At 44.6% G+C, this 19,146-nt stretch overlaps 1 protein-coding gene across 4 annotated transcripts in view; it reads left to right on the top strand.

Moving 5' to 3' along the window:
* The first annotated feature begins 387 nt into the window (after positions 1–387).
* The window catches only part of SOCS6 (suppressor of cytokine signaling 6), a 35,463-nt gene continuing 16,704 nt past the window's right edge, over positions 388–19,146 (top strand). Inside the window, exons 1-3 of one of the 4 annotated variants that reach the window (XM_036321221.1) lie at positions 820–962; positions 5,768–5,968; positions 6,081–6,274. The gene's annotated coding sequence lies outside the window, so the exon portion shown is untranslated. Of the gene's footprint in view, positions 484–805; positions 963–5,767; positions 5,969–6,080; positions 6,275–19,146 lie in introns of those variants that run through there. The other 3 variants (XM_036321222.1, XM_036321220.1, XM_036321223.1) reach the window with 3 other exon arrangements.

Raw genomic sequence — 19,146 nt, 5'->3', positions numbered from 1 at the left:
GAGAGACCTAAGTCTGAATTCCAGCTCTGCCCCAGGGTAGTGGTGACTTTGGGGAAGTTATTTATTGCTTATACTTACATACAAGGGGCCTGCTTCCTCATCAGTCATGTAGGGATGATCAGACTGACCTTATAGATTATTGTCCAAATTAAAGGAGATGATATATACAAAAGAGCTTAATGCAAAGCCTGGCCCACAAAATATACATTACCTAGTAGTACATTCAGCCAGTTTCCAAAGAAATGAGTCAAGTTACCGGCTCCACAGTACCTCTGAGTTCAGCGGCACAAACCTTCCTTGTAGAAAACCCCACTGAAAAGGACTAAATGGAAACGTCGCTGGCTGGAACCCAGGACTAAGTTCTCTCTGAGCAAGCACATTTCCCGAGTAAGGCAGCGGAGGTGTGGCAAGGGCTTTCCCACGGCGGCCCTGCAGTCCCGGCCTCTCCCTCCCCGCGGGGACAGGCTGGGGTCCCCGCGCCAGGTGAGCCAACCTCGCGGGGCAGGCGCTGGAGGGCGGAGAGGACTGTCCGGCCCGCCTGGGCCCGGTCCCCCCGGCGGGGAGCAGACGGGGAGGACGGCGACCGCAGGAGCTGCCTCCAGGGGGGGCGCGGGGCAGCCGCGGCTCGGACCCCACTGAAGCGCAGGACGGCCCCGGCCTCCCCGGCCCCCGCGCGTCCGGGTCCCCGGGTCCCGGTCCCCACGCGTCCCCGCCCCGCGCTCCCCAGCCCTGGCTCGCCCCGCCCCGCGCGCCCTCGCGTCCCCGCCCCGCGCGCCCCCGCCCCCCGCGCCGGACGCCCGCCAGCGCCCCGGGCCGAGTAGTGGGCGCGGGCGGCCGCCGGGAGGAGGAGGAGGGGGCGGAGGAAGAGGAGGAGGAAGGCGTTGGGAGGAGGAGCCGCGGGGAGGAGGGCCGCGGGGCAGTCGCGCCGGCGCTGGGCGAGGAAGCGGAGCGGCCGCCTCCGGGTGAGCGTCTGCGGGGGTCGTGGCCGGCGGTGCGTCTGCTGCCTCCTGGGCGACCCGGCCGCCGGCCGCGGGGCGCTGCTTCCTGGGGCGGCGGGGCCGGGGCCGGAGCCGGGGAGGCGACCGTGCCGGGGTCCCGGCGGCACGAGGCCCTGCGCCGCCTCGGCGGGCCGGCGGGCGGGGAGCAGCGTCCAGGAGCCGGCGGGAGGGCCGAGGCCTGCTTCCGCCGCCGCCGCCCGACCCTCGGCCTCCCGGGCCGCCGCGCGCCGGGCCGGCCGCCGCCTTTGTGGCCCGCAGCCGCCGGGAGGCCGGGCTCGGCGAGGCCTGGGCGGCGCGGGCCTGCGCGCTCTCTACCGCGCTCCACACCCGCTCGGCCCGCTGGACCCCTCGGCTCGGGGCCGGGGGCCGGGGGCGGCGGGGCCCCGTCGGGGGTGGGGCCCCTCCGCGGGGGTGCTGCTGGGTGATTCAGCCCCCGGACTGTGCGGATGGTGGGGTTCCAGCAGCTCCCCGGGACCCGGAGCAGGCCGCGATTTCGTTTGCTTCGGGAGTTGGCAACTTCAGGGACCCTGGTGGCTCCGTGTGGAGCAGGACTGTTGACATCTCTCAGTGTGCGTCCTGGCACAGAACTTGGAATGTGTGCGGGTCCCTGGGTGCCAGCGTCGCGCGCAGTCGGCCTGTGGAATTCGGGGTTCCGCCCCGCTCTGGAACTTGGGGCCAGGTGGGAACACGCGGCAGAACTCGGGCTTCCGGGAAGGAAGTCCTTACCTTTGAATTGAGTGCCACCCATGTTCCTGGACCAGGCAGCGCGCATCCCAGCAGTCATGTGAATGAGACAGAAGGGCTCCAAAACACGTTTCTAATGGGCCGTGTGCCCTGAATAAAGACGTATTTGTCATCAAAAGTAAACTGTTTTCTCCTTTTAGATGAAATCACGGGGGTGTTCTCACCCACAGGAGGCATGCGTTTCTCGACGTTTTTTTCTTAACCCAGCAGATACCACCACATGAAACGCGCTTCACTTACTTGAATGAATGAATGTTAAGTGGCTTATTTAGTGCTAGAGAGAGTCAAGCGTTATTTGAAAACATGAATGGCACGGTTGGCCAAGTTGCACAGGTAAAACCCCAAAACGTAGCCCCTGATACAGCTTTCCCCGGGCTCCTGATTTCTCCTCGGTGGCTCACCTGGCGCGCAGGTGGTGCGGTTCAGAATTTCACCGGCTCTGATGGAATGTGTGGCCGCAGCACGTGGGTTCCAGCACAGTCCCTGGTGTTCTCTCATTGCCCTTGGGGAAGCTGCTCTCTGATGGGTGACGTGATAAGAATTCTCCAAAGAAGTGACTCTGGTGTTTGGTCAGTGCTTGCTACTGTTTGGTCTGGTTGAGGATCCACCATGTTATTCACCCGAACGTTATTGTCCTTTTAGGACTCCCTTCCCCATCTCTTTGAAACATTTTCCCCTCTTTATTATGGTCCTTAGACATCGTCTGAGTTGGTGGGAAGTATACTGTCCCTTTCCCCTTCTTTTTTTTTTTTTTTTAAATTTTTATTGATTTTTTTTTGCTTTGAGATGGAAGGAGGGAGAGGGGGAGAGAGATAGAAACATTGATGAGAGAGAAACTTCAACATCAATTGGCTGCCTCCTGCAACAGCCCCCACCGGGGATGGGGATGGAGCTGCAGCCAAGCTCGTGTCCTGATCTGGAATCGAACCAGTGACCTTCTGGTGCATGGGTTGATTGATGCTCAACCATCTGAGCCACACTGGCTGGGCCCTTTCCCCATCTTTTTTTAAAAAATATATTTCATTGATTTTTTTTTAAAATATATTTTATTGATTTTTTACAGAGAGGAAGGGAGAGAGATAGAGAGTTAGAAACATCGATGAGAGAGAAACATCGATCAGCCGCCTCCTGCACATCTCCTACTGGGGATGTGCCCGCAACCCAGGTACATGCCCTTGACCGGAATCGAACCTGGGACCCTTCAGTCCGCAGGCTGACGCTCTATCCACTGAGCCAAACCGGTTTTGGCTATTTCATTGAATTTTTACAGAGAGGAAGGGAGAGGGATAGAGAGTTAGAAACATCAATGAGAGAGAAACATCTATCAGCTGCCTCTTGCACACCCCCTACTGGGGATATGCCCTTGGCCGGAATCGAACCTGGGACCCTTCAGTCCACAGGGCTACGCTCTATCCAGTGAGCCAAACCTGTCAGGGCAACTTTCCCCATCTTTTAATGGGAAGGCCTTACACATGACTGCCACAGGGTCCAGGGACACACCTCTGGGTGTCACCTGGCACACTCCCAAGGCTGCACCTTGCAGGGAGTGACAGGGGTTTGGGCACCATTGACCTGGGCTGCAGCCCACCTGGGCTGTGCTATGACCTGGGAGGAAAAGCTGGCTGTAGGGACTGGATTCCTACTCATTCCTTTCAGTGGCACTCTTTATAGGGAACGGAAGCAAGTATCTTCAGACTGTCTTGTTATGTAACTTCACTCCTCACAGATAACTGGTAGTTTTCTCCATTGTGGTCAGTTGTCAGGAAACTTTCGTGTTACTAATAGTATGTGTCTTTTATTTTGCTCATGGAAGTCATTGTGCGATCTTATTGAAAAGTCTTACTATACTCTGAAAAAAAAAGGAAATGTTATGTCTATTTCTGAGTTTGTGATAGTTACTGTTTTCTCTCAAAAATACACAGCCATATGAAATGGGTTGGTACACAACTATGTTGAATTTGATCTTTATTTATAATCCAGTATAACTAGTGGGTGTATATACATCCATTTTAATATTTAAGAAGGGTAGACAGGTAAATGACCCAGAACTAGGATCACTTTTTGCTGTTCTGTTTGTTGCGCCTGTTATGGGAAGTGAAGGTTGTCTGTTTCAGTCCTCTGACCTCATCCCTCACCTCCTCCAGTTTTGGCAAGGGTGCATTTGCGGTCCCTGTGTACTTTTGTAAAATTCCCTTTACAAGGGAGGAATTCATAATACTAATGTATGTCACAGAAAGAGCAAACTTTTTGTGTGTGACAAGATTGACCAAAAGAGTTGTCCAGGTAGTAAACTGGGAACAGTAGTGGGACATGACTTATGTTGGACCAATAGTGAAATTGGCATTAATATTTTATGGTTATTTTATTATGCTTACAAGTAGTGAAAACTTTAGGACTGAGTGTACATTTTACTTTAAACTTGGGTCTTCTTTGATGATTCACACCAACATCAAATTTTACTTAGTTGGAACAGTTGTTTTTAGGGGGCTGTTGGTCTTCTTGATGCTTTTAAGATAGACATACTAGGTAAAGTCATTTAAGATTTCAGTTCTCAAATTGCACCTAAAGGACATTTTGGATGTGTTAGATCTTCAGGAAAGAGTATACCTTACTAGCTTTGTGACCTTGAACACATCTTAGGTTCCCTCCCAGTCTATTCCTCATATGGGGCTAATCTGGAGATAGTCATCCATTTGACACTTACTGTGAACATTATTTGTTTAAAGTAAAATCCAAGCTCTGTCATGGGTTAGAATATTTCTGTCTGGTTCTGCAGAATTCACAGGGTAGGTATTTATTTTTAATTGATTTTATTGGGGTGACATTGGTTAATAAAATTATATAGGTTTTGGGTGTACAATTCTATACTAAATCATTTGTATATTGTATTATGTGTTAACCACCCAAATCAAGGCTCCTTCCATCACCATTTATCTCCTTTACCCTTTCCTACATCCCTCCCCCACTTCCCTCTGATAATCACCATACTGTTGTCTGTGTCTATGAGGTTTTTTTTTTTTTTTGCTTAATCCCTTCACCTTTTCACTCAGCTCCACAACCCCAGTCCCCTCTGACAGCTATAGGTCTGTTTTCTAAAGTCTGTTTCTATTTTGTTTGTTAGTTTATTTTGTTCATTAGTTTCCACATATAAGTGAAATCATATGGTACTTGTCTTTCTCTGGTTATTTCACTTAGCAAAATGCTTTCCAGGTCCATCCATGTTGTCGAAGGGTAAAATTTCCTTCTTTTTTATGGCTTGGTACTATTCCATTGTGTAAATGTACCACAGCTTTTTTATCCACTTATCTACTGGTGGACCCTGGGGTGTTTTCAGATCTTAGCTATTGTACTAGTAAATAATACTGCAATGGACATAGGGGTGTGTATATTTTTTTGAATCAGTGTTTTGGGTTTCTTTGGTTATATTCCCAGAAGTAGAACCACTGGATCATGAGATAGTTCCATTTTTAATTTTTTTGAGGTATCTCCATGCTGTTTTCCACAATGGCTGCACCAATCTGCATTACTACCAACAAAGGACAAGGGTTCCCTTTTCTCCACATCCTCGCCAACACTGTTTGTGTTACTTTACTGATGGTAGACATTCTGGCAGGTGTGAGGTGATACCTCATTGTAGTTTTAATTTGCATTGCTGTGATGATTAGTGACTTTGAGCCTCTTTTCATATGTCTATTGGTCATCTGTATGTCCTCTTTGGAGAAATGTCTATTGAGGTTCTTTGCCCATTTTTTAAATTGGATTGTTTGTTTTTTTTGGTGTTTTATAAGTTCTTTATAAGTGTAGGTTTTTAAAAATAAACAGGAAATCTCATTTGCTTTATCTGTACAACTGCCTTTCTCAGCATTGGTGTGAACATTGAAGAGACAATGCATGTAGATGTGTGAGTTCAGTGCCTGGCCTATAACAAGTACTAATAGTAATAATTAGATTACACTGTGATTGGTCAAAAGGAGTATTCTGGTTTATCAGCAATGTCTATGTAAGACTTGGTTTTTCTTGTTAAGGAAGTCCTGTGTGGGAAAGGGTGAGGGTCCAAAGGGACAAGAAAAATGTCAATAAGAGAAGAGAGAGTGGAGTCCACATAAGTACTAATGGTGCCAGCTACTAGAAGAGTGAGGGTGGCAGATGCTTACAGTGTCAGCCACCATTGGGTTCCTTGGCCCTGGGTCATGGCCGTCAGTGGTGGAGGATCGAGAACAAAAAAGGTAAAATGCATGGCCCTCTGCAAGGCCCTGTGCTCGATTCATGCTGTTTTAATATTGCGTTATCACTCTTAGCAGCTATCATACTAAACTTGTTTCTTGAAATTATTAAAAGGGCATCCACTTGGAGACTATGTTTGGGGAGCAGTGGCTATCCCCTTGTCCCTGGGAGCAGACCATTGAATAAAGAAAGAAAGAGGAGAAGAAAGACGACAAGATCCAGTCTCTGAAGCCCTAGATGACAAGCAGTTATCTGAACATCACTGAACCCTGAAGGTGTCACCGTGCCATCCTGAAATTTGCCAGCAGGTAAATTTTTTTTTTTTTTTTTAATATATTTTATTGATTTTTTTTACAGAGAGGAAGGGAGAGAGATAGAGAGTCAGAAACATCGATGAGAGAGAAACATCGATCAGCTGCCTCCTGCACATCTCCCACTGGGGATATGCCCGCAACCCAGGCACATGCCCCCGACCGGAATCGAACCCGGGACCCCCCAGTCCGCAGGCCGACGCTCTATCCACCGAGCCAAACCGGTTTCGGCAGCAGCAGGTAAATTTGGTTATCTGAAGAGGCACCCATCTACAGCAGTTTGATGGCAGTCTGAGATTACTGTGTATTCAGCGTATACATTTGTGTTTAAAGCTTTTATTCTGAAGGCAGAGGAATATATGGTTCATATTGGATAAAATTTTCATCAAAAATGATAATAAGAGTTTAATGTTATTCTTTAGAACTGTGTAGACAAGGTGTGTTCACCAAGTGCTCTAGATAGCCTCTTTTAGGTTGCTGCTTATGGTTGAACTTGTAGTGGTAGCTGTTGTTCTGGCCACACCAGAAACATGCTGGATGGTTGAAGCAGCAGTACAGTAACACACTTTTAAAGGAGGAAGTCTTACTGGTAGGTTTGTTACTTTGTATGATTTTCCTTTTATGAATTTTGGTTTGATGTTTATAATAATGAAGGTGTTTGCTATTCAAGCTTAATTTCAGCTTTAAAGTAAATATTTTTTGGCAATAGCTATTTTTGTCTTTTGACATTGCTTTTAAAGTGAACACATACACGACACACACACACTGAATAACAGTACTACCAGTTATAACAGACTCAGATTATGTAAGCATGTATCAAAATAGAATTGCATTAGGATTTTAGTGGTTTGGCACATTTGCAAAATTATTTCATTGTAGAAATAGAATGAACTTCCTGATCATTAACCAGCTTCTTTCTTACCTAGATGATGAGGAAATTGAGACTAAAAGTGATTACATAGTCTTCCCAAAGTCACATACCACATTACAGATTTCATAGTGGAGTCTGGTATAGACACCTCTTCTTGCCATTGATGTAAGATGTTTTATTTTCTCCGGGGAGCAAGGGAATTTGGGTTTGTGGAGGAAACCCTTCATGGAGGATGTGCCACAGTTGAGCTGGCCCTTGGAGGGTGACCTGCGTTTGATTGGGAAGAGCTATAGATGACAGGGACATTATCTCAAACAGGCTGAATCAAACCAGAGCTGTATGTTTACTTCCCTGATTTGATGGAGCTCATCCTCCTAGTGACTTCCTAGACAGGTGATGGGGCATGGGGTCATTGTGTGTTTGACACCTGGCATGTCAGAAAATGTCTGTGTTCTAAATATTTGATGTATGGTCCAGCTGGGTATAGATTTCTAGGTTACTATTTGAGTCAGTGGCAGCCTAACTCTGAAATCTGAGCAACAAATAAAGGTGTGTTTCTCACTTTCACCACATCTGCTGTGGGCCTGGGGTTCCCCTAGCATCTTCCTTGAGATCCAGCCTACTGTCACCTGCGTTCCCCTCCCATCACCCAAGGCTCAGGCTACCACAGCAGAGACAGGGAGAGCAGACAGGCCACAGGCTGGCACTGAAATACTTGGCTCAGAAGTGACACATGTCACATTTGCTCCATAGTCCGTTGTCCAGAGCCAGCCATGTCCCTGCTGGGATGCCAAGAGATGTGGAAGCACACTGAAGTGATGGACCGACTGTATGCCATGTTGAAAGTCAGTTTCCCTGGGAATTTTTAAGGCATTGCTCTGCCAGCTTCCAGTGCTATCTCTTAGTCAGCAGCATTACACACCCCAGCCATTTGTATGTAATTTTTTTCTCTTTCTGGATGCTTTATAGTACCTTTGTATTATCTCCTAAACTCTAAAATGTTGCTGTAATGTGCCTGATTGTTATTTTTTCTTTTTGGATAGACTGAGCAGTCCATGGATCCTTAGACTCTACACTTGGGTTCTTGGGTTCTGGCAAAATGTTTAAAATTTCTTTTATAACTTCTTCCCCTTGAATTTTTCCCCCGCCTGACTGAAGCTCTTTGTTGGATGTTGGGCCTCTTGAATTTATGTATTAATTTTTTTCCCCTCAATTTTTAAGAATCAGCTTTTTTTTGGTTCTTTTTTGGGGTGTGAATATTCTCCATTTTTCTCCTTTTGAATTATAATTTTGGCTTCAGGAATTCTTGTTTTTTAACTGTTCTCTTCCCCACTTTTGAAAATAAACAGTAAATGATTCTTGTTTCAGATTTGCGATAACTTTTCTTAGATGTGTTTTTTGTTGCCTTCCCTTCCAGTAGGCTTCAATTGCAGCTTTCTCCAGTTTCTGTAAGCCAGTTAACACTGTTGTTGTCTGCTTTCCATTCCTCACTGACCTTGTGTTTTTGGGGGGTGAGGAAGAGGGATAATAAAGATAAAGAAGTTTATGTTTCATAAGCTCATGCAAAGTTTTTTGTTCTTTTTAATAGTTTGTGTTTGTTTTTCTAGCATCAGTGAATATTAAAGCCTTTTACCTTTGGGGGGGGGGACTCACATCTAATTTCTCTTTAAATAGATTTTCACTGTGTGTTCAGCTAGTGTCATCATGGAGGCACATCTCTGTCACTGAGCTCCATGTAACTTAAATACGAAATGCCTGCTCTCCTACAGTGGGCAATGCAAATTATTTTAAGTTGAATCTTTTTTTAAAATATGTTTTTATTGATTTCAGAGAGAGGAAAGGAGAGGGAGAGATAGAAACATCAATGAGAGAGAAATATTACCAATTGGGTGCCTCCAGCATGCCCCCTACTGGGGATCAAGCTCGCAACCCTGGCCATGTGCCCTGACAGGGAATCGAACCATGAACTCCTGGTTTATGGGTTGACACTCAACCATTGAACCACACCGGCTAGGCTTAAGTTGGATCATTTTAATATCAAGAGATCACATGTGCGGCATCCTACAATAAATGGTTATATTAGATAATTATCAGCTTACAATGCACATAATGTTTTCCATTTTGTAAGATTATTTGCTTAATAGGGCTATATTATTAATTTGAATAATTATTGCTCCCCAGGATCCCCTTTATCTCTAAAAATCAGAAGTGAGGTTTATGTATGCTCTTAATATATATATTTAGTAAGTCTTATGTGGATTACTTTTTGTATCCCAAATCTGCTATTCTCAATTTCATTGTACTTATAGAAAATGAGGAAAGATGATATTAACTGAAAGTTAATATTCTCTAAAGCACGCTGAATGAAAAACTCATATATTCTATGCAGAAGCATTTGAGTAGTTGATAAATTGTTTTTTAAATTGGAGACTTTGTGTTGAGATCTAAAGGCTGAGAGCATTCGAAACAGTTGTGTCACTTTTCAGTTACTTATATTTTTAAATACTTAAAAAAAATTTTTTTAATTGATTTTTTTTTTTTTAGCGAGGGAGGGAGAGAGAGAGAAACATCCATGTGAGAGCTAAACACTGATAAACTGCCTCCTGCATGCCCTCTATTGGGAATCAAGCCCAAGACCTAGGCATGTCACCTGACCGGGAATTGAACCAGCAACCTTTGGGTGCATGGGATGATGCTCAACCAACTGAGCCACACTGGCCAAGGCACGTTACAGTTATTTTTATGTGCACGTTGCCTTTAGGAGTTAAAAGTTTTTGCTTTAGTAGTTCAGTATATTTAAAAGATTTTGTTTGTAAATGAATATAACTTTAAATTTTGAAGAATGAAAAGTAATTAAAGAACTTAATTATTGCACTGTTTGGTATAGTACCTCTGCCACAGAATGAAAACAAAAACAGCAGACAGATCTTTGGGCCCTACCTAATTATAACTATTTGTCATACATTCTGAAAGGGTGTTACCTGCTCAGTAGTTTAAACAGTGAGGCCATTCTTTCTCACAGGCAGTCAACATGCTGAGATTGCTTAGGGTATTTGCTACGTTTTTAGCTAAACCATTGGTGAGTGCTTAGAAAGGTATAAAAATATGTACATTAAAATTTAATATGCACATATATAAAGACTGAGGATTTGTTACCTAAGTATACTACTTTTTAAATCCAACATGTTTAAATATGAATTAGAAAATTAAGGAATGAGTTTATTTCATTAACTAATTCTTATAAGCCAGCTCCATTAATATTTTAAATGATTGAATCTATGGACTATTGTTTCATATTTAGTTGACTAGCAATGCATTGAACACAGTTACAGGAAAAAATGCTTAGAAATGATCACGTAAAAGTTCTCTGCAGGTTTAATGTCTGAGTATCTGCATATTTTTATTTTCATTCAATCAGATACTCTTGGAGCTGGGTAGGTTTTAGAGATCAATGTGTTATATGGGAAACTGAGACTCGGAAGATTCACCCAGTGTCACAGGAACTTGGTGCTACTTTATGTTTTTATGTAAGTGGTCTACAAAGTGGGAGTGAATCACTTGAACATTTATTAGAACTTTTGCTGTAATTATAAATTCATTCTTAATTTATTAAATTTTCAATTAAAAGTGGACAACTTTAAGTCCACTTTTTTTTTTTAATCCTCACCAGAGGATATGTTTTTATTGATTTTAGGGAGAGGGAGAAAGAGAGAAACATCGATGTGAGAGGGAAACGTTGATCGGTTTCCTCTCGTATGAACCCCAAATGGGGATTGAGCCCGAAACCTGGGTATGTGCCCCGACTGGGAAGCGAATTTGTGACCTTTTGGTGTATGGGACAATGCTCCAACCAGCTGACCCACACCATGACAAGTCTACTTTTCTTAATTTGGTTATCTTTAAATTTCTTTATCCACCTTTGTAGCCATACAAGTATTCCTGTTGCTTTTTAAAACGAAGCTTGTTGTGGTAAGATCTAGAGGCCCTAAAAGAAGGCAAAGCAATTATATTACATTTACTCTGTTTCAGTTACTTTTATTTGCATGTAGTTCTCAAGAATGTGAAGAGCCAGAGATTTTAACGCTATGTGCAAATTAACAAGATAGCTTGACACAGTTACGTGATTGCTGCCAGGAGACATGAGATGCCTGGGCCCGAGATAAAGGACTTCCTTCAGGATACCATCATTACTTAGCCAGGGTATCAGCCTTTGTGCCACCTCCCTGAGCACCAGTACCTTGTTGAGAAAAGAATGTAGGGGACCAAAGGAGAAAGCAAGAAAAATACCTAGAATGCCACTCTGCAATAATGCCCGTAAGATAGGACAGTAGCTTGAACCAACAAGATGGTGGAAAGTGATTGGATTCTGCATGTATTTTGAAGATAACAGCTGAGATTGGGATGTGGGGTGTGAGAGAAAGAGAGGAGCCATGGATGATCCAAACCCTTTGTTCTGAGCTGTTGGGAGAATGGAGTAAACACAAGTGAAAGTGGAAAAGGCTGCAAGGAGAGCAGGGTGGGGATGGGATGGGAAAGATCCAGAGCTTCATTATGAACTCGTTAAGTCTCAGGCATCGCTAAGATAGCAGAGTGGCCACGTCAAGAAGGGAGTTGAGCCCTAGCTGATTTGGCTCAGTGGATAGAGTGTCGGCCTGTGGACTGAAAGTTCTGGATTCGATTCCAGTCAAGGGCACATGCCTGGGTTGTGGGTTTGATCTTCAGTAGGGGGTGTGCAGGAGGCAGCTGATCAATGATTCTCATCATTGATGTTTCTATCTCTTCGTCTCCCTTCCTCTCTGAAATCAATAAAAATATATTTAAAAAAGAAGAAGAAGGGAGTTGATTGATCACTGGCTAAAGAGATAGAAATTCAGGCCCGGCTGGTGAAGCTCAGTGGTTGAGCTTCGACCTGTGCACCTAGAGGTCACTGGTTCAATTCCTGGTCAGGGCACATGCCCAGGTAGCAGGTTTGATCCTCAGCAGGGGGTGTGCAGAAGGCAGCCGATAGATGTTGAGGTTTCTCCCTCATCGATGTTTCTATCTTTCCCTATCCCTTCCTCGCTCTCTAAAAATTAATTAAAAACATGTTTAAAAGGAAATTCGAGAGTAGATGACACATCAATATTATTTAGAACATGAGAACGAGTGAAGTCGCTAAGGACATGAGTGTAAATGAAGAAGAAATGACCAAAGCAGAGTGCTGGGGAGCTCCAAAATTAAGAGATTGGAGGCAGTCTGAGACGTGATCAGCTGTATCAAATGCTGCTGAGAGAGCACCTAAGATAAGGACTGAGAATTGATGCTGGATTTGCAGTGTGGACATCATAAGTGACTTTGACAAGAGCAACTTCTGTGTAGTGGTAGAGTAGGTGTCTGGTGTGGTTTGAGAGAAAATTGGGAGACAGGGAATGGTAGGTCTCAGGTATGCATGATTTTCCCAAGGTGCTCTGTTGCAGAGGGGATTAAGAAATTGAACCTCTTTCTCCACCCATAGCTGGTGGGGAAAGTGGGGCCAAGACAAGTTTGTTTATACATGTGAGAAATGACATTTTTAGGAGTGATCCTGTAGAATGGGGAAATAGTTGGGTAATGAAGGAGATCACGTGTGCCAAGTGGAGGGTGCCTTTAGAAAGATGTGTGCACCTGCACAGTGACAGGATAGATGTGCAAACCTGTGCCCCCAGGTCGGTAGACGTGAATTGAAGTGTTGGCGTTTGAAATTTGGTTGTGATGTTTTTAATTTTCTCAGTGAAACAGGAAGCTGGCCTATCAGCTGGGATGGAAGGTGGGGGGAGTAAGTATTATAGGAGTGAGGAAAGCTGTGAAATGCCCACAAGTGTGAGTGAATGGAATGTAGTTTGATTTCCAGGCACATGGAGGCTCCGTCTGAAGTTCAGGTCATGACCATAAAGTGAGGTCAGTCAATGCTTATGGGTTTGTGTGGCCACATTCCCCTGCAAGGGCACAGGTGTGGCCCAGGTGGTGTTGGATTTAACCAATGTTGTGGTTTTGCCAATAGTGTTTTTCAGAGTGAGAATGGGGGAGGATTAGGGTTAGGTCTGTGCTGGGGAATGACTAGGGGTAATCATGGAAATAGTGGATAAGGAGGGGAAAGGGACACTGAAAAGTTGAGCCTATGACTCTTGTCTTCATTTATTTTTTATGTTTCTTATTTTTTTAAATTTATCTTTATTGTTGAAAATATTACACTGTCCCCTTCCCCCCTCATTGACCCCCTCCTCCCTACTCCCACCCTTTCCCCAGGCCTTCATTGCACTATTGTCTGTGTCCATGGGTTATGCATATGCTATATAATAAAAGGCTAATATGCAAATTGTCCCCTCCACTGGGAGTTCAACCAGGGGGTGGGGCCGGCGGGCCAACTGCCTGCGGCCCCTCCCCCTGGCCAACCCGGCCCAATCACCCTGTTTGGGGCGGCTGGCCGGACCCCACCCATGCACGAATTTGTGCACCAGGTCTCTAGTAGGTATATAAGTTCTTTGGTTAATCTCTTCTCCCTCCACTCCCAACTCCCACCCCTTCTCTCTGAAAATCATCAGTCTGTTGCATGCTTCCATATCTCTGGATTTATTTTGTTTGTCAGTTTCTTTTGTTCATTAGATTCCACATAAAAGTGAGATCATGTGCTATTTGTCTTTCTCTGACTGGCTTATTTTGTTGGCATAATACTCTCCAGGTCCCTCCATGTTGTTTCAATACTTTTGTCTTTTAGACTTTGAACGAAGTACAGATGGGGTGGTCATAATAATCTGGCCGGTCATAATAATCTGGCCACTCAGTGTATATGCACCAAACAAAATGTTAGATTTGCAAAACATTATTTTGGGTGGGGTGAGGAGAAGGAGGAGGCTGCCTAGGTTCTAATAAAACAAAGATAATACACTATTCTTATCTACTGATTTATATTCTTGTATGGTTTCCATTCACAGTGTAACTGGAAGCCAAGAAAAGGCCTTACATTTTGATTTTAACCTGATGGATTTGTTCAGCCATTCCCTTTAAAAAAGGAACAAACAAGTTCACATACTTTATTTTTATAAAAGTGCCTCATATTTATTAGAGAACATTTTGAAAATAAAGTACTGGAAATAATATTTACAAAGCCTTCTGCGGTCCAGTTGACGGTTTTGCTGTATTTCTTACTGGTCTGGTTTTCCTCCCCATTCTTTCTACATAATCGAGACCACACTTTACATACGATTTTGTTTCCTGTGTTTTTGCACGTAACAAATGAACAATAATATGAACTTTTCCCCATGTTATTTATAACTCTGTATAAATATCAATTTTAATGGTTCCGTCAAGTCCCATTGTGTAGATGTGCAGATTTTATTTACAGTTCTCATACTATTGGAACTTAGAATGCCTCTGATATTTAAGACTTAAATTTATTTCTTTATTATATATACTAATGCAGGTGACATTATGCTTTGGTTTTATATTATTTCTTTAAGATTTATAAAAATAGCATTATTGGGTCACAGAGTATGAGTATTTTTAAGATTTGCATATATCCAAGTTATATTTTCACAACTATACTAAGACATTTTTATGTAAAGCATATCATTATTTAGATCAGGGGTCCTCAAACTACAGCCCGCAGGCCACATGCAAATACAAATATTGTATTTGTTTCCGTTTTGTTTTTTTTTTACTTCAAAATAAGATATGTGCAGTGTGCATAGGAATTTGTTCACAGTTTTTTTTTAAACTATAGTCCGGCCCTCCAACGGTCTGAGGGACAGTGAACTGGCCCCCTGTTTAAAAAGTTTGAGGACCCCTGATTTAGATAAATCTTTGCTGATTTGACTTGTGTAAAATCATTACTATTTTAATTTGATTCTTATGAGGGTTGGTATTTTTCTGGGAATGTGTTGAGCCAGCTGGTTACTTTTGTGGAAAAATGCACATTATTCCCTGCCTCACACATATCAATACTAGATTAATCAAGGACTTACATTTGAAAAGTACCACTTTGGTACGTTTATAGGAAATACAGGAGAATTTAAAGCCGTCAAGTGTCAGGGGGTTTCTTAAGATAATAGAAAGGCAAACAATAAAAGAAGACTGACAAACTTGACTAAAGTAAGATGAGAAATTTCTGTTCAAGGTACCACAAAAAAAGAAAGAAAAGAAAGTCAGGATACAAGTCGTATACACTATACAGCTGCAGAAAAAAGAAAGATGATCTGTGGAACTGACGTGGAGTGATTTCTGGGTGTCTTGAATATACCTGCCATGTCATAAATCTTTTTGTTCTATATATTTAGCCATGCATTTGAATAATTTTTCCCACAGTAATAAAAAAAAGAAAGAAAAACGTTTAAAAGCCAACCCATTTTACATTCCTACCAGCAGTGTACTAGGGGTCCAGTTTTTCTACATTCATGCAAACACTAGAGCTCAGCATTCTAGTGGGTGTGTAGTAGTATCACATTGTGGCTTTTAGTTACAGTTTCTCAGTGACCAGCATTGTAAGCTCCTTTTCCTGTGGTTATTAGTCATTTGCATGTCTTCTTTGGTAAAAGATCTATTCCAGTCATTTGCCGATTTTAAAAATCGTGTTATTTGTCTTGCTTATAGATATATGTAATTATATATATCCTGTATAATAAAAGCCCAATATGCTAAGTGTATAGTCGACTGGTGGGCCATTCAACCAATCAAAGTGTAATATGCTAATGATATGCTAAGGCCACTCAACTGCTTGCTATGACATGCACTGACCACCAGGGGGCAGACAACCAGTCCCTATGACATGCACTGACCACCAGGGGGCAGACACTCCGATGGGTAGGTAGGTTAGCTTGCTGCTGGGGTCCGGCTGACTGGGGCCAAGTGAGATGGGATGGACACACCCTAGGCCCCTCCCACGGTCCCTCCCCAGCTGGCCAACCTCCCACGTCTCTCCACGGCCACAATAGTGCACTGGTGGGGTCCCTCAGCCAGGCCTGTGCCCTCTCGCAATCCAGGACCCCTCGGGATGTTGGAGAGCCGGTTTCGGCCCAATCCTGCAGGCCAGGCCAAGGGATCCCACTGGTGCACAAATTCATGCACCAGGCTTCTAATATATATATTCTGGATACAAATTTTTTATCAGATATGTGATATGCAAATATTTTCTCCCATCTGTGGCTGGTCTTTCTCTCAGCAATGAATTTTGGAGCACAAGAGTTTGGACTTTTAATGAAGTCCAAAGTTGAGTGGTTTTTGGGAGTAAGTTTCTCAGTTGGTGCTGTTTGTCTCCAAAGTACTGAAGTGGTTACTTCAGTACTTTGGCCCCGCTTCAGAGCTGCGTTTTGCAGAGAGGATGTATCAACCTCTTCCATCATGCCAGACATGGATCCCCTGGGTGTGTACTTTTCTTATGCCCATTTCAGATGAGGAAACTGAGGCATGGATGCCCCAGGTCCTTAGGCATTAGTGGCTGTGGTCTGAGCTCAGGCCATGGGGCTGCAGAACTGTGTTCAGGATCACTGTAATTGTCCCTGTGCCCCATGCTGTGTTCATACACTCAGTTAAAGTGGTGGTTACTGATCATGTTCTGTGGGGTCAGCACTATAGTGTCTGAACCTCCTAAGGTTTCGTTTGCTCGTCTCTAAAATGGAGATTAAAGATAGTATGTTCCAAATAGAGTTCTTGGGAAGATTCCAGAAGATTCATGTATGTTTCTTAGTATGCACATAGTAACCTTTGACTTGGTGGTGGTGGCAGTGTTGTTAGTAACAGAAGTAGTAGCAGGGTGACAGGAACCTCCCCTCCTTCTGGTGTGAGTTGGGCATCTCTTTCAATGATGGTAGCATCCTAGATATTTATTTTACAGCCTTTCTCATAGTCCTCTGTCAATGTTTGCTTATAGTGAGAACTGGCACCTAAGGATCTTGAGGGTATAGAGCAGTGATGGTGAACCTATGACACGTGTGTCAGAGGTGACATGTGAACTCATTTTTTTGGTTGATTTTTCTTTGTTACATGGCATTTAAATATCCTATCTAATAATAGACAAACATGGTAATTAACCATACCTCTGCTACGCTTCCCATTGGCTAATCAGCAGGATATGCAAATTGACTGCCAACAAAGATGGCGGCCGGAAGCCATGCAGCTGAAATGAACATGAGGCTTGCTTGCTCCAGTGATGGAGGAAGCCAAGGTTCCCCACCTGCCGCAGCCCAGCTCTGAGCTCTGGATGCAACAATGTTGCAATTATAGAAGCTAAACAAACCCAGATACCTGCTTTCAGCCAGCAGTGGGCTCAGAGCTTAGAGCGCCAGTGATGGCAACAGAGTTTCAATTATAGAAGCTAAACAAACCCAGATACCTGCTTTCCGCCAGCCACGGCCTCAGAGCTGGAGCCGGCTCTCAGTTCCAGTGACAGCTATAGAAGGTAAATAAATCCCAGAATAAAAAAAAGATAAAAAGAAAAACAAAGAGGCTGGGAGCTTCAGTCGCCCGCCAGCCTGAAAACGGCCCTCAGCCCCTCATCCAGGCTGGCCAGGCACCCCAGTGGGGACCGCCACCCTGAAGGGAGTGTGACCAGCTGCACACAGCCATCAGCCCCTCACCCAGGCTGGCCAGGCACCCAAGCGGGACCCCCACCCTGATCCGGGACACCCTTCAGGGCAAACCAGCCGGCCCCCACCTGTGCACCAGGCCTCTATCCTATATAGTAAAAGGGTAATATGCAAACTGACCCTAACAGCAGAAAGACTGGGAATGACTGGTCACTATGACATACACTGACCACCAGGGGGCAGACGCTCAATGCACGAGCTGCCCTCTGGTGGTCAGTGCACTCTCACAGGGGGGAGTTCTGCTCAGCCACAAGCCAGGCTGATGGCTGCCAGTACAGCAGTGGTGGTGGGAGCCTCTCCTGCCTCCTCAGCAGCGCTAAGGACATCTGACTGCAGCTTAGGTCTGCTCCCCGCTGGCAAGTGGACATCCCCTGAGGGCTGTCAGGCTGCCAGAGGGATGTCTGATTGCCTTCTTAGGCCCAATCCCCTGGGGAGCAGGCCTAAGCCAGCAAGTGGTCACCCCCGAGGGGTCCCAGACTGTGAAAGGGCACAGGCTGGGCTGAAGGACCCCCTACCCCCGAGTGCACAAATTTTTGTGCACCGGGTCTCTAGTATAAAATAAATATCAAAAATATAAGTCTTTGTTTTACTATAGTTGCAAATATCAAAAAATTTCTATAGCCCTGACCGGTCTGGCTCAGTGGATAGAGTGTCGGCCTGGGAACTGAGGGGTCCCAGGTTCGATTCTGGTCAAGGGCATGTACCTTGGTTGTGGGCACATCCCCAGTGGGAGGTGTGCAGGAGGCGGCTGATCGATGTTTCTCTCTCATCGATATTTCTAACTCTCTATCCCTCTCCCTTCCTCTCTGTAAAAAATCAATGAAATATATATATATATTTTTTTAAAAAAATTCTATATCTGACACGGCACCAGAATTAAGTTAGGGTTTTTCAAAATGCTGACACGCCAAGCTCAAAAGGTTTGCCATCACTGGTATAGAACTTGCTTTTTCATCCTGTGGTTTGCAGCTTTCTCCTTAATACCTTTCAAGGGAGTGCGGCGTTTTATTAGGAACAGGATGTGACCTGGAGTGATGAAATAAGGCAGGCAAGGGAGGCAAAGAGGTCGGCTTTTGTTTGGGAAAGTTACAGAATCGTAGTGGCTGATGAGAACTGCTTGCTGTATGGGGTGAACTCAGGTGCCAGGGTTGTTAGATGTTGTGTGTTGGGCTGGGTAAGGTGGTCATTCCTGGTGTCCATAGGTGCAGAGCTACCTGAAGAGTCTATCCAAGTTGTGAAGAGGGAAGACGAAGACTGAAATGTGAGTGTGAGGTCCATGGAGGGAGGCAGGTGTGGAGGGGAAGACTGTGTCACAGGTTAGGTAGGAAGAACCAGGTACAGTTGGGAACTTTTAGCAGTAAGGATTCAAGAAAGCTGTTGAGACCTTTGACCTCAAGGGCATC

This window comes from Myotis myotis, unplaced genomic scaffold, assembly GCF_014108235.1.
Source record: "Myotis myotis isolate mMyoMyo1 unplaced genomic scaffold, mMyoMyo1.p scaffold_m19_p_9, whole genome shotgun sequence".
Taxonomy (NCBI): domain Eukaryota; kingdom Metazoa; phylum Chordata; class Mammalia; order Chiroptera; family Vespertilionidae; genus Myotis; species Myotis myotis.
Note: the sequence above shows the minus strand (reverse complement) of the source record. Positions and strands in the feature narration are given on the sequence as shown.